Source organism: Triticum aestivum, chromosome 5D, assembly GCF_018294505.1.
Source record: "Triticum aestivum cultivar Chinese Spring chromosome 5D, IWGSC CS RefSeq v2.1, whole genome shotgun sequence".
Classification (NCBI taxonomy): domain Eukaryota; kingdom Viridiplantae; phylum Streptophyta; class Magnoliopsida; order Poales; family Poaceae; genus Triticum; species Triticum aestivum.
This window is the reverse complement of record NC_057808.1, coordinates 104,304,902-104,317,306: the sequence shown is the minus strand read 5'-3', so window position 1 is coordinate 104,317,306 and position 12,405 is coordinate 104,304,902. Positions and strand designations below refer to the sequence as shown.

Genomic DNA, 12,405 nt, shown 5'->3' with positions numbered 1-12,405 from the left:
AATATTAGACCAAATTTTATGTGTAATTAAACTTCTTTTCATATAGTTGGTATATTTTAGTATACGTGTAAAATATTTTATGCACATTTAACATTTTAAATGCTTGTTTAACATTTTTACGAAATCAGGTTTTTAAATATATTTTTCATATGCATGTTAAATATTTTTTTCAACATTTTGCACATTTTTTTATACATGTGATACATTTTTTACACACATTTAGCATTTTGAAAACACATGATTAACATTTTTGTAGAATTGATTAACATTTTTTGTATACATTATAGCATATCATATTTCTTCATTCAGTTTAGACATTTTTCATATACATAAAAAAATGGACACTTTTAACATGATGTATTTTTAAGATTAAGATTTTTGAGTTTTTATATAATGTTTTTTAATATGTACTATGTATTTAACTAGGATATTTCGAATTATAAACAAAGGTAAAGAAATAAAATAGAAATGTGAAGGAAAAATCCCACTTAGCCACGTTCTAGGCCCAACAAAGGAACGTATCCGAGTGTGGCCGAGCATGGGATATGTTCACGAACCTGTTGATGATGGTCTGGTTGTTAGGGCGCGCATACATAGTTTTTTGCGTATCGGGCTAAACTGCTCGCACGAACCGTTTTTTGCGTACGAGGAGGCGATCGTCAACGCGACTAGGTTTTGCTGGGTCAACGCCGTCCGCCCCCGGCGGTGGCGCTGGTGCCGGCGTTCTTGTCCCAGGGCGGCGACCTCGTGTCATCGCTGCTGGTCCTCCAATCTCTACTACAGGCTTTCTTGATGGTTTTCCACCAGGGTTCTGAGAGTAGATCCGTTGTCTGCTTCTTCGTCTACGGCCGGTGAAGCATATGTTGCAGGATTTGTTGAAGCTGTGATCTGGCGTTTAGCCTAGATTTATTGCTGTGAGGGTGATAATCGTTTGTGGGCAATGAAGACCGTCTGCTGGAACTGCCGTGGTATGGCCAGTACCGCGGCAGAGAGGGCGCTTCAGGATGTCCAGAAGCAATGAGGGCCGGATGTATTTTTTTCTGTCCGAGATACATCTGAATAAAGTTAGCGCAGAAAAGCTAATGAGAAAATTAAAGATGGATCACTTTGATGTGGTGGATAGTGTAGGGGCCAACGGTGGCCTCTTACTGTTGTGGCGCAATCCTTTTGTGCTAGAAGTGATGGGTAAGACAAAGAATTTCATTGACGTAAAAGTGGGTGCGGTGGCGGATGAGAATTGGCAGTTTACTGGATTCTATGGTGAACCCAGATGGGAAGATAAGCACCTGACTTGGGACTGCCTGAGGAACATGTACTTGCAGGCATCTTTGCCGTGGGTTGTCATAAGGGATTTCAACGAAATCCTCTACTCTCATGAAAAAAAGGAGGAGCTCCAAGACAGTACGTATGATGCAGAATTTCCGCGATGCTCTGGTTGATTGCGAGCTGGATGACATGGGTTGCTCAGGAGAACTTTTCACTTGGAGAAGACGACGCCTCAGGGAACGACTGGACCGGGCTGTGTGCAACGCTTGGTTCCATGGGCTTTTTCCTGATGCAAAGATAGTTAATGCTCCACATACAAAATCTGACCATAGACCTCTCGTGCTGGACACAGAGGGTGACGCGGGAATCACATTCCATCATGGGCAGGGGCAGTGGCGGTTTGAGGCAAGCTGGCTCAAAGAAAGCGACGTTGTGGACAGAGTTACTGAGGCATGGAATCGAACGCCCGGTTCGGTACCACTGTCAGAACGAACAGCGGCAGTAAGCTGCATGACTGGGACCGAAGAGTTCTGAAGTCTCTGAAGGAGGAGCTTGAATCTTTGCGGTCGGGGCCACTCACTGATGAGTCGGCGGACAGGCAGAGACATCTGCTGATTGAGATTGAAGAGACCATGGAGAAAGAAGAAATCCATTGGGTTCAACGAGCCAGAGCGAATTGGCTTAAATTTGGTGACCAAAACACAAATTTCTTCAACAATTTTGCATCAGCCAGGAAGGAGAGGAACTTTATTCGTCGGCTTATGGACGATAGCGGGAATTGGAGAGAGGACAAAGAATCTATGAAATCATTGATTGATAACTATTTTCAGCATCTCTTTTCTGCAGAAGTTACCGTTCCAAACCTAGAGGTCCTTGATAAAGTAAAGCCTAAAGTTTCATCTTATATGAATGAAGCTCTACTTGCACCTTATACGGAGGAAGAGGTAAAGCGAGCGTTGTTCAGCATTGGGGATTTAAAAGCCCCTGGCCCCGATGGCTTACATGCGATCTTTTATATAAAAAAATTGGCACCTCCTAGGTGATGACCTCGTGAAAGAAGTTTTGCAAGCAGTGAACAATGGGGTGATTCCTGAAGGATGGAACACCACCAGAATTGTTTTGATCCCCAAAGTTGATACACCAGAGAAGGTCACACAATTTAGACCGATAAGTTTATGCAATGTGGTATATAAAGTCATTGCAAAACTGTTGGCAGCTAGGCTAAAAGTTTTCCTTCCTGATATTATTAGTGAAACACAAAGTGCATTTGTCCCTGGTCGGATCATCACTGACAATGTAATTGTCGCTTATGAGTGTTTGCACACTATGAAGAAGAAAAAGAGGGGGAAGGTTGGAACATGTGCAGTAAAATTAGACATGCATAAGGCATATGACCAAGTTGAGTGGGTGTTCTTGGAGGTTTGACACCCGATGGATCTCACTTATCATGGCATGTCTCACATCTGTACACTACAAGTGAGATTTAATTCTAATGAGACGGAGCAATTTTCACCAACTAGAGGCTTCAGACAAGGGGACCCCTTGTCCCCATATTTGTTTCTGCTATGCGCTGAAGGTCTTTCAGCTTTAATTGCTCATGAAGAGGAGAATGGGCACCTGAAGGGAGTCCAGGTTTGTCATGACTCTCCGTTTATTTCTCACTTATTATTTGCTGATGACTCATTGATACTCATGAGGGCAGATTTTGCCAATGCTACTACTCTAAAGAGGATTCTGGATGACTAATGTGCTGCTTCTAGGCAACTGGTTAGTGCCGCCAAGTCCTCTATCTATTTCAGTCCTAATACTCATGTTGATGAGAAGGTGAAAGTTTGCCAGATCCTTGATATTATGACCGAATCCTTGTCGGATAAATATTTGGGTCTTCCATCAATGATCGGTGTTGATCGGGTGGATTGTTTTAAGCATCTTATTGAAAGAATACAGAAGCTAGTGAATGGCTGGAAAGAAAGAACGTTATATTATGGGGGTAAGGAGGCTCTAATCAAAGCGGTGGCTCAAGCCATCCCAACATATGCGATGGGTGTATTCAAATTTCCAAAAAAAATCTGTAAGGGAATCACTGATACTATATCGCATTTTTGGTGGGGTGACGGCGAAGACCAACAAAAATTACATTGGTTTGCATGGTGGAAGATGTGCGTCCCTAAAGTATGGGGTAGTATGGGTTTCCGTGATATCCAAAGTTTCAATCTTGCAATGCTTGCTAAACAATGCTGGCGGCTCAATGATAATTATGATTCGCTATGTGCAAAAGTTTTAAGATCAAAGTACTATCCTTCTGGTGACTTGTTAAACTGTGATTTAAAGAAGGGATCCTCCTATGTAGGGTAAAGCATTTGGTCGGGAACCCAGACTTTTAAAAAGGGCTGCATATGGAGAGTTGGAAACGAATTGAAAATCAATATTTGGGAGGGCTGTTGGATACCAAACAGTAGCTCCAGGAAGATTATCCCTGCTCGTGGTAATTGTGTTCTCACTACAGTTAATGAGCTCATAAGTCCAGTCACGGGAGAATGGGATGAAGCATTGATCCGTGGTAATTTCTGGCATATTGATGCTGAGAGAATTCTACAAATTCCAATATTTCAGCATGACACTGAGGATTTTATTGCTTAGCACCTCACAAAATCAGGCATATTCAGTGTCCGCTCAGCATACTATAGGAAGTGGAAGGAATGCTACGAATCCAACAATGCGAACCCAGTTGGTATTCGAGGTTCCTCACCTCATCCAGTATGGAAAAAGCTATGGAATTTGAAAGCACCGGGAAAGGTGAAAATTTTCCTGTGGAGATGTCCGCATGACGCAATTCCCTGTCGTTGCGTGCTAGCTAATAGGCACATATCACAGTCTGCTCAATGCCCAATTTTCTCACAATTTGCAAAAGATATAGCACATCTCTTATTTAAATGTGATAGAGCACAGGAGATTTGGAGGGGGCTCGGACTGCATGAAATAATAGCCAAAGTGGCAATACCGGGTCGATCAGGCGTTGAAATCATTGAGATATTTCTGTGTGATCCAGGACACAACACTAAATATATGGACCAGGTGATCTTGCCTGAATTGATTGCGGTGGCATCATGGTATCTGTGGTGGGAGAGGAGAAGCATAACTCGGCAGAAACCAGTGCAATCTCCAACGCGGACAAGCCAGGCGATTCAAGCTCTGTCTTTGAACTTCGTACGGGCTGCATGTAAACCAACGACGATCCTGCGTCTTAATCACTGGAAAAACCACTACTGAATTAGTTGGCCATGAATGTCGACGCTGCGTTTTCAGAGGATACTTACTCGGGGGCGTGCGGCGCCATTATCCGGGACAACAGGGGCTTTTTTGTTGCGGCATCTACAGCAAAACTTGAACATGTCACGGATGTGTTATCGGCTGAAGCTGCAGCTCTGGTTGAAGGCTTAAAATTGGCTAATACAGTTGGGAGCAACTCCTTGTTGGTGCAAACTAATAGTCTGATTTTAGTGGAGGCTCTCCAACAAAACTCTGGGCACTCGATGGTGGCAGGCCCAATTCTTGAAGAATGTCGTTTACTAATAGTTAATTTCGGAAAGGTCGTTATTATGCATTGTAACCGCGAATCAAATATGGTGGCTCATGTGCTAGCGCTGAATGGAAGTGTTGATCCACCAAACTTGTGGTTGGACTCACCTCCAGTTTTTATTTCTGATTATTTAACGGACGATGTAAGCGTTGTTTAATTTTAATAAAGCTAGCCATGATGGCCTTTCCCTAAAAAAAGGAGCGCATACATATCCCATGTTAATTGGTCGTAACTGACAAAAATAAGGCAGTTGATCAGTGTTGTCTGCTCTACGACCCTCTCGTGTAAGAAACTTACAACCATTCTCACCAAAATGGCCGTTATGGTTTAGGGTTTGGACCCTCTCAAACAGCTTTACGACCAACTGGATTGAAATGGTCGTACAATTACGATCAATTTACACACGATCACTAAGAGAAGGTCACAAGTTAACATATTTCTTATAGTGACACGCCATCCACACGGCCATGGCCACAGGACAGGACCGAGCCACGGGCTTTGCCAATGAGCACCACGGAGCCACCACCAGGGTCGTCGCCCCGGCCTCCAAGCCCTTGATACCACCTCAACCGAGACCCGCCGCTACCCCAACCAAAGAAACGAGCAGAAAGGACCCGCCTTTCGCACCCCTGGGCGGCCCCAGCGGCGAGACCCAATAGGCTGGCCAAAACTGGCCTCTATCGACCCGTCCAACGACACTGGGCGCGAATGGGGTCGGTCTTGCTGTCGGGCGCGAGACGAGCTCGGTCCTACTGCCGAGCACGAGACGGGCAATGGATCGCAGCTGGGGGAGGGTCTGCCCTTTAACCATGCAAAAAAAATTACAGAGAAGTACAAGTGTATTGGTATTGATCTAAAAAGAAACAAGTGTGTTGGTATTACCGCATGAAGCATAAATATATGGTTTTGGAAATATGTTTGATTTTTTAATGAACTCTATAAATATAGCATCTAACTTTAAAATAATTGATGCGAGTATCATAACAGTGAAACGGTTCATAAATTGGACGCTCAATTTGAGAGACATTTCGTTGTGAGAATCAAACATCGAAAGAGAAAACCTTTTTTTTATTTGCCGTACCACGAGGCCTGTCCCTGGCCCAAGCCCAAGCGAGATCCGCCGACGGCCGCCTCTGCTTCGGCTCCCCCGACGGCCGAGCGAGCCGATCCCCAATCCGGAGAACGCCGGCGATTCCGTCCATCCTCCGTCGCTCCATAGCCGTAGGATCCCCATAGTGCCGCGGCGGAGTGGCCAGCCGGCCGGCCGGGGGACTGGCGACGAGAGAGGATGAGGGAGAATCAGCTGTCATACACTTTGGAGGAATGTTTTTTCCCCTCCTTTTTATTGGGCAATTCGCAAGGTTTCATCTTCTTCATAGCCTTCTACCTTCTTGCAGCAAACAGATCGAGGGGCTCGGCTGGCTAGCGCCGGTCGAATAGGAAGCCTGAATAAGGTACCAGACTGTCAGATAGGAAGCCTGAACATGTACTACTTGACTGTCAGATAGCAAGGTAGCATCTTCCTACTGGAGCGCTCTAGCAGCAAGCACTTCTATCATCGGCAAAACCGACTCCGCATTCGACAGTTGCTTTTAATGAAAACTCCCCTGTGGGTATTTGTGCTCTGAAGCACCACACCTAGTCCCGCTAAATTGTAATTACTGAGTAACGCTAAATAACACTCTTGCTATGTACTCCCTTAAACTAATATAAGAGCGTTTAGAAATATAAGAGCGTTTACAGAGGAAGTACCACCATAGTGTTAGAAAACATTTAATGGGTAATGGCAGAGGTTACCACAATTCCAGAAGTAGAGAGAATATTAAGCTAGTGGCGTCAAGGATTCATATCTCTATTCCCTACTCCCTAGTGTCATTATGGATGGTTTTGTAAACAAAATTATCTGACCGTTCTGGTCTGAAAGCAAGCAAAAATAGAAAAAAACGTAGGGTGCAATATTTTGTTTTTCTTTAGGCCTTAGCGAGATAATGTGTAGCTGTATTGCTATGATGAAATTTAGTGTGGAAGAAGAAGAAGAAGGAATCTACAGCCCCACAGTGCACCACACACCAAAAGAAAGGTAAAAAGAAGCAAAGCTACCAGTACCAGATCCAGAGGACATATGACTTGCTTCACCTCAGAAGAAGAGCATCAATTCACACAGAATTCATGATATGCCTCGCCTCAGCAAAGAAGAAAAGTAAGACTATATTCATTGCCGCCTCTCGACCAAATATTATTTCTTGCTACGTACCACCATAGTGTTAGAAAACAGTTAATGGGTATGTATGCCTTGCTTCACCTCATAAAAAGATCGTATGCCTCGCCTCAGCGAAGAAGATAATCAAGATTATTAATTCAGACCATGACACTCGACAAACACCACTCTTTCAGTACTGTTGGTCCAATTTATCTTCTCTAAAAGTTCGCTTTGTTTCTTTTTCTGATTCGTGCCAACGCTGAAAGCTACAGCACCTACCAAAGTCCTGTGTTCACACACACAAAAAAAATTAGTACGAAAGACCTGGTCACATCAATAAATACCTTGGTCAAAGTATTAATAGGAAAATTGGCACATCAATATATGAATGCATGCATGCTTGGTCAATCCCGCCAGCGCAGAAAGTCTCCCAGATACAGCGCCTACGATGTGGGCTGGAGCTGCCATTTTTCCCAAATAGGAGAAAGAAACAGAGCAACTTCATACATATGCTTTCTTGATACTAGCCTGCTAGGTCGTTCAGGCGGACAGTGCATACATGTTCGACTTTGGTGGCGCCCATGCTCGGGCCTTGATCTCTCCTCAGTCCTCACACACGAGCTCAATCGGTCTTCCTGCTCCTTCAGGTAACCATGAAAGGAATCCCCGTTCTCAATCTTTTTCTGCTCCTTTATCCCACTTGATATGCATTTTTGGGCTTTCAATATGTCTAGTTTTCACTCGTAGTTTGGCCAAGTTTACTTTGTTCATCCACGATCCTAGCAAGAAGAGCACACCGCCCGTCTTTATAGCTAGCTAGGGGATAAAGCAAACATAAACGGCAAGTTGTCCACCTAGCTTGTGAGTTATTTGGCTACTTTTGTTCTCCCAAGCCTTTATTTCATCTTTTTGTTTGCACCAATGTTGTAAAGAAAGTAAGAATACAAATATATCTCCATTAGTTAGTGGTGTTTCCCTATTTGTCTCTTCCTGTACAGTTTCCAACTTCTGGTGAAATTAGGAGCTTCATTTTGCTAAGCTTCTTGCAATTATTAGTATTGTTTTGTTACTCAAAGACGTGGATGTTCTGCTTTGCATCGATCAGCTGATGTTCATATTTCCATGATTCAGTCTACTGGATTATCAACTTTTTTTCTATGCTTGCAGGTTGTGTGGCTCTCTAGGTGTATCTTTGTCACTAAACAAGAGCACTATCCTCCATTTTTCCACATTTTCTCGCTCCAAATCCCATCAAGAAAATCACAATGTTCTTGTACTATGCAACTGCTCCTAGAGACACCCTGTAGTAAAACTGAAATCTCCATTCTTTTTTCCATGGTACACCAATCACCGCAATATAATGGTGTTCCCAACCCTACCAGATACCCTCATGTTGTTAGTTCTCTTTTCAATTGCCATGGTGGCTGATAATGATTCCATGGACTCTGGCCTCATCCTCCTAAATTGCGGAGGATCAGGCCAAGAGGTTGATAGTGGTGGTCGTACTTGGGACGGGGACAACAGCTCCAAGTTCACACCATCTGTGGAAGGAGTTGCAGCCAGTGCTTCATACCAAGACCCTTCCCTCCCCTCCATGGTCCCTTACATGACTGCACGCATCTTTACTTCAAATTACACCTATTCCTTCCCCGTTAGACCAGGCCGCATGTTCTTACGTCTTTACTTCTATCCAGTTGCTTATGGAAACTATGTTACCCCCGATGCCTTTTTTGGTGTCATGGCAGAAAATCTTGTCCTCTTAAATAGTTTCAATGCTTCGCAAACAGCTCAAGCAATCAATTATGCCTACCTTGTCCGTGAGTTCTCTTTGAATGTTTCTTCACATAGCTTGGACCTCACCTTTTCGCCATCAGCATTTCAGAATGGTTCATATGCATTTATCAATGGCATTGAGATTGTGCCCACGCCTGACATCTTCACAACACCTGACGCAAGTTTTGTCCATGGTGATTACATAGCACCATTCACATTTTCCGCTGACACAGGCTTCCAGACTATGTACCGGCTCAATGTCGGGGGCCAAGCCATTTCCCCGAAAGATGACACGGGCTAGCTCATGGGACGATGATTCCCCATACATATATGGTGCCGGCTATGGGGTGACCTACTCGAAAGATCCTAATGTGACTATCATGTATACACCCGCAGTGCTGAATTACACAGCGCCACTTGATGTCTATACTACAGCTCGGTCGATGGGGCCAGATCCACAGCTCAACCTCAACTACAACCTTACATGGATTTTGCCGGTTGATGCCGGATTCGTGTACCTCCTAAGGTTCCATTTCTGTGAGATTCAGTCTATTTTTACCTTGGAAAATCAGAGGACTTTCTACATCTACATCAACAACCAGACAGCGTGTGATGCCATGGATGTAATCTTCTGGAGCGGAGGAATTGGTAGACCAATATACAAAGACTATGTTATGGTGGCTAGTGGTTCCGGTCAGGTGGACATGTGGATTGCACTGCACCCTTATATTTCAAGTAGATCACAATATTATGATGCAATACTGAATGGTCTTGAGGTCTTTAAGCTGCAGGGTCACGGATCGAACAATCTTGCTGAGCTCAATCCTCCAATTCCACAAAAGCCTGATGTGGATCGTAATAGGCTGTCTAGCGGTGTAGGAAAATCCAAAGGTGACATACTAGCAGCCATCGGTGGCGGATTTGCTTTGATGTTGATTGTTCTTTTCAGTATGTGTGTTATCTGCAGACGGAAGAAGGTCGTGAAGATTTCTTGCAAAACCAGCTATGCACATCGGAATCGTCCCACATGTGATCTTGTCCATCACTTCTCATTTGAAGAAATTCAACTTGCCACCAAAGATTTTGATGAAGCACATATCATCGGCAGAGGTGGTTTTGGGAACGTCTACAGCGGTGAGATAGATGGAGGGACAAAGGTGGCGATCAAGCGACTCAACCAGGAATCCCAACAAGGCATTCATGAGTTCCAGACTGAACTCGAGATGTTGTGCCATTTCCGCCATGGCCACCTTGTATCTTTGATTGGCTACTGCAGGGACAAGAATGAGATGATTCTGGTCTATGACTACATGCCTCATGGAACACTGCGTGAGCATCTGTACGGCACCAGAAACCCATCACTATCATGGAAGCAGCGCCTTAATATTTGCATCGGTGCAGCCCGAGGGCTGCATTACCTCCACACTGGTACAGAGCAAGGAATCATCCACCGCGACGTTAAGACCACCAACATCCTACTGGATGATAGGTTAATGGCGAAAGTTTCTGACTTTGGTCTATCTAGGGCATGTACAGACATTGACAATGCGCATGTGAGCACCGCAGTGAAGGGCTCCTTTGGATATTTTGATCCGGAATACTTCCTGCTGCGACGTCTCACCAAAAAATCAGATGTGTACTCCTTCGGGGTCGTGTTGTTGGAGATTCTGTGTGCACGCCCTGTGATAAACACTGAGCTCCCGGACGAGCAAGTGAGCTTGCGTGACTGGGCGCTATCTTGCCAAGAAAAAGGTGTACTCGAGAAGATTATTGACCCCTGTGTTAAGGAGGAGATCACCCCAAAATGCCTCAGGATATTTGCCGAGCTAGCGGAGAAATGTGTTGCTCATCGTAGCATCGATAGGCCATCAATGGGTGATGTACTCCAGAATCTGGAGGTCGCACTCAGGGTGCAGGACAGTAACAACTATGCCAGGGGGCCATCGTCTCTTCAGATCATCAGTCTAGTGAACTCATACAAATCATCAACCCACTCAATAACTGACATCGCTGCACAGGGAGACATATTTTCAGATATTTTACATTCGGAAGGCCGATAAAAGCAAACTGCAGGTCAGGAATTTTATTTTATTTACATGTTCATCGTTGCCTAACCTGTATGTTCAATATAGTATATATGAGGCCATGTTCTAGTGACCTTGCATAATACTCTCAGATAATTTATTCTGCAGATAATAAAAGGACATGTCACATATTTTACACAAGTGAACCCTACAGGATGGAGACAAACATTTCAATGCAAAGGTACTATTCGTTGTCCCTTATCAGTGTATATAGTTAATCTGCTTTCTTAATCTCCTCCTGTCGATTCCATTCCATCTTATTAGTTACTGCACTGGTATGCTAGAGCCTTAATGCACTCTCCACCGTTTTTCTTGGCTTGCCAGGAGTTGTGAAATGAGGAAGGAGGAGTAGCAGATTAAGGAGGCAGGAACTTTCATGGATCCAAGGATGTGTATGTTAAATTCCTGCAGATAGCTAGCCACGCAGAGTACAGCGTACCACTTGTCATCGCCGGCACGGTTCGTTTGTACTACATGATGTTAATTATTAGCTAGGCTTGTGAATAGTGCAGAATATATGAGGCCTGCAGCGATCAATATATCAACTTATTTACAATTGGCTCAGCAAGACAAAAATCTTGTAAAGGGATTGGTTCACAGGCAGGCAGTGAAGTGAAATGAGCCTGAAACATGGGTATCTTATCTTGCTACATGTTGTGTATACCTGTGGTTGTTGTCTTCCTTCTGTTGGGTGAACATGCATGCATGTTACTCCCTCCGTTCCTAAATACAATTCTTTTTAGAGATTTCACTATGAACCACATACAAAGCAAAATTAGTGAATATATGCTCTAAAATATGTCTATATATATCCATATATTGTTTGTAGTGGAATCTCTAGAAAGACTTATATTTAGAAATGGATGACACTACTGGAATTTTCGTATATGCCGGGTGCCAGGCTCTTCTTCGAGAGCCAAAACGCGGGCACTCGGCAAAGTAAGAGACGCCGAGCGTGACTCTCGACAAAAGGAGCACCTCGGCAAACACATGATATTGCCGAGAGTAGACCTCAGCAAAAAGGCAACACTCGGCAAAGGCACTATTTGCCGAGAGCCAAGCAGTGCCGCACGACAATGTTCTGCCACGTGGCTCCGGCGGCGGTTAACGGCACGACCATGGTTTGACTTCTTTACCGAGAGCAGCTCTCGGAAAATTAACGGTTGCCTATTTGGTTCCACCTCGCCTACCTCTATACATTGCCCGATAGTCCAACAGTTGAATTAAACTTCGGTGTTCATAATTAATAATATGTGACTTTATGATTCAACTGTACCTATACAGAGTGCTGCTCTCGCTAAGGCAACAGTTGCTGAGAGTAGCTCTCGGTAAAGATAAGGCTCCCGTCAAACTTTCCCGGTAGCGGCATGGGAAATCCTTTGTGATGTCCTTGCGGCATATGCTTAGGCCTTGCACAGACGAGGGAGAACCGGGTTACCGAAAGTACCTCGGTGGCATGCTTGATGCAACCATTGAAATCCTCGGAAAATCGTATGATGCCG

The 12,405-nt window shown here is 44.3% G+C and overlaps 1 pseudogene; it reads left to right on the top strand.

Annotated features, from left to right (window-relative positions):
• Positions 1 to 5,901: 5,901 nt before the first annotated feature.
• Positions 5,902 to 11,541, top strand: LOC123119708 (receptor-like protein kinase FERONIA; annotated as a pseudogene).
• The last annotated feature ends 864 nt before the right edge of the window (positions 11,542 to 12,405 follow it).